The following is a 3,713-nucleotide window of genomic DNA, read 5'->3' as shown; positions in this document are numbered from 1 at the left end:
AACTTCCTACCCTAAAGGAGCTTACAAACTGGACTTTCCACCAGACATAAAATCTGACATAGCAAATATTCTCACCCACCCTAACCATGAGGACTTGAGAGTTGCAGACGAGTCTTATTTCATTCTAAGGCCTTCTGAGAGCCTTTGGATGAAGGCTTGAGGTGTGTTGGAAAATGACAATTACCAGGCCTGTTCTGCTTACAGACCTTCCTGGGGAGCATGGCCTTCAGGCAGCCACGGTCTTACTCTGTGACCCCCATCTTCCTCCTCTTCAGCTAAAATGATTGGCGTCAATATGGTACCTAGCCAGCAATCTATAAGTGACGTAAGTGACATGGCATGGTAAACTGGACCAATCAGATTCCCTCTTTCAAGAATATAAACTCAGGGTTTCTGAGAGACTGAGGCAGTTGGCAGTGTAGGCAGAAGCCGGGAGGATGTGTAGGGAGAGCAGCCCGGAGGTGGAGCTGGGCCTGCTAGCATCAGGGCAAGATGAAGGAAGAGGGAGCAGAAACTCAGGCTGAGAGCAGGACCAAGAACACAGATGCATGTGAGCCCAGAGAGATCTGAGGTGACCCACAGGAGATGGTCCCTCAAGACGTCTCACCACAAACAGATTCCAGTTATAATTAAGGTATATGAAGGATGAATCCCGAATGGCGGCTTCCGTATGTTTTCTTTTGCCCTGCTCCTCTTTAGCAATTTTTCTCAAGATTTTATTTATTTACTTGAGAGAGAGAATAAGCAGAGGAGGGGCAGAGGGAGAAGCAGACTCCCCGCTGAGCAGGGAGCCTGACAAGGGGCTCGATCCCAGGACCTTGAGATCATGACCTGAGCTGAAGGCGGATGCTTAACCAACTGAGCCAACCCAGGTGCCCCCAAGCATTTAGCACTTTAATCCCCTCTTAGCCACTTGTTTGTTGTATCATCTCGGGAAATGTGCATGTCTTCCCTGAGCCTCAGTTTTTATCTGACTAATGCGAGAGTAATGGCATCATGTGCGCTTACTGAACGAATGCATGGAAATCTCTTGGCGCTATGTCTGCCACTATAAGAGCTCAAAACATAGTATCTGTTGCTGCGATTACTATCATCATCTTGAAGAGAAAGAGTAGCAGAAAGATACCATGGGTATCCGGTCTAACAGTGCTCATTTGTTGTCATTTAATGTAAGCATTAAACTGGGGTTAGAGACAACCCAGGAAGGCCTGAATCTTTCCTATATGTAAGAAATGCCTGCAGATTTATTAAACAAAACAAATCTCCTGGTCCTAATCACAGACGTTCTGGTTCAGCGGATCTGGGGTCAAACCCCAGAATCTGCTTTTTTAACAGGGCTTTCCATGTCATTCCAATCCGGCAGGTTTGAGGACCACACTTCATGAGACTCTGCCTTAGCAATTGTTTGTTTGTTTGTTTTCTTCCAGAACAGATAAACAAATGTCTGCCAGTCCCACCCACTTCAGGAGACTGATAACAAGTCCATTGGTCAGGTTGGAAAGATCTGAGGCTGGGGTGTACAATACAATTTAGAGGATCTGAGGTATATTCACTTTTCCCAGGAGTGACTGTCTTCACAAATAGAAGTATAGTTTAACTGATTTTAATTTTTCTGAGATATATCATGAATACATTGAAGAGAGTGAGCTTATTGTGAAATTCAGTCTAACAATTATGTTTGGTTATGAGGATTGCTACTCCTGGCTCATAACCAGTGGCTTTCACACATCAAAATTACCTGGGTAGCTTATTTGAAGTCCAGAGTCTCTGGCCCCATCCCTAGAAAGTCTCACTCAGCAGGTCTCCAGCAGGACTAGGAAAACTGCATTTTTCGTAAGCATTCGGGGATCTGAGACCAGCCTTGGGAGAAACTGCTCTGAGCCTCTCTCACTGTGGGAAATCCATTCCTCCGAGAGCCCTTTGTACTGCATGCAGTCCAGCCTGCATTCCAGAGCTTCGCTCTGGAAGGATCTTCTTCTCCAATGTTCATCTACCAGAGGTGTAGACACTGGTTTGCTTTCGGCCCACAGTGAGAAAGAGCAGCCCCTATGGAAAACCCACGCCAGTGTAACTTCTAAATACAACCAATTTTGTCTGAGAGAGACGTCAAGACAAGAGCCCGAGAAGGAAAGCTTCTCAGAAGATGATCAAAAACACAGGCTGAAGTGTGTGTGTTGGGGGGGTGGGGGGGTGGGTAGATTAAGCTGTGAAAGGACACAATCCTACCCAGCAGGAGACGAGATGCTTTAAGAGCTTTCTCAGCAAAATACTAGCAGGTACTTGTTCCCCGGCCAGGTTGGTGATTCTAGAGACAAATCAGATCCTCAAGGTGGATGCGCAGCTTTGTGCCATGAACACACAAGTTAGCAAACAGAGGAGACCACGAGTACCAGAGAGTAACTCAACAACTTAGAGGGATTGGGGCAGCTGTCTTAGGCCAGGTTCTTTGGATTTTAAAGTATTGTCAAAAGTTACTTCAAAGTAACTAGAGCGAAAGGGAAACAGAGGGAAAGAGAATTGATTTAGGATATTATGTGTCTTCCAAGGACCAAAGGGGCAGCCCCTTCCTAAGAGCCTGGAACCAGGACGAGGAAAACTACCAAGAGCTGAGAAGGAGTCTATCCCAATTTTTGAGTCTGTTTCCCACCAAATGTGTGCTTAGGCTTCTGCCTTTGCTTTTGCTTTGGGCAGCTCATGGACAGACGTGGCTCCTCACAGCTCCTGAGTTGCCATCCTCCACATTTCACCCCTTATTCTCAGGAAGAAACTCTGATTGGCTCAGCTTGGATCAGGTGCTCCTTCCTGGTCAAATCACCTATTGGAGGAAAGGGGGTGACTCCCCGAGCTAGCACGCTGCCAGAATGCTAGTATCTGCAGGTGAGGAAACAGGGAAAGCCAGGCGCTGAGCAGACACCCCAAAATGTATCTCCCGTAAGAACGATCCTAGTGCTCAGGTCTTTTCTGTCCCACTTCCCTTCTCCCTCCCCTGCTCTTTATTCTGTAAATCAAATCAGCCACTCTCTGGTGCTTAGTTTTTACCTCTTCTTCACTCACTACTCAGACCCCCTCCAGACGACACTGTTTCTGACGCTGGATGAATTTTTTTTTTTCTCCCAAGCTGCAGGGACCGAGTGTTTTTCTCTGACTTCATAGCTTGTGTGAATTCCATCCAGCTGGCCTCACGCCTGGTAAAGAGGAGGGAAGTCGTTGTATCTGTTCTCATGGTCAAGGCCCATAACCTAAGAACCCTTTGTGGTAGACAAGCTCTCAGGTCTGGCCCCTGCTCTCTGTCTTCAGCTCGTCTTGTCTCATGGAGAAGTCCAGCCATGACCATGAACATACAAGCCACAGCGGCTGGACAGCCCTGCATGATTGGCCTATGACAGGTAAATGGCATGAAAGTCCAACGACATTCATCTTCCTGTTAACCATCGTAGTCTCTCCAGACTTGCTGCTGTATCCGCTTTAAACACGCACACTTCTATCTCTTCTGTTCCATCTGTTCTTCATGTGACTACTTCTCGTTCTTCAGTTCTCCGTGGACACAGGTTTCCTTCGTGATGAAAAAGTTGCGCCCAGAAAGTTGGAAATAGGTCCCTCTGTCTTGGGCTCCCAGGGGTCCCTGCATGTCCCCTATCACCATCTTGTAAGTGTGAGTTTACTCTCCCCTTTGCAACCTGTACTCCGTGAGGGGCAGGGTCCTGGCTGTCTTC

The sequence above is a fragment of the Zalophus californianus genome, chromosome 1, assembly GCF_009762305.2.
Source record: "Zalophus californianus isolate mZalCal1 chromosome 1, mZalCal1.pri.v2, whole genome shotgun sequence".
Taxonomy (NCBI): domain Eukaryota; kingdom Metazoa; phylum Chordata; class Mammalia; order Carnivora; family Otariidae; genus Zalophus; species Zalophus californianus.
Note: the sequence above shows the minus strand (reverse complement) of the source record.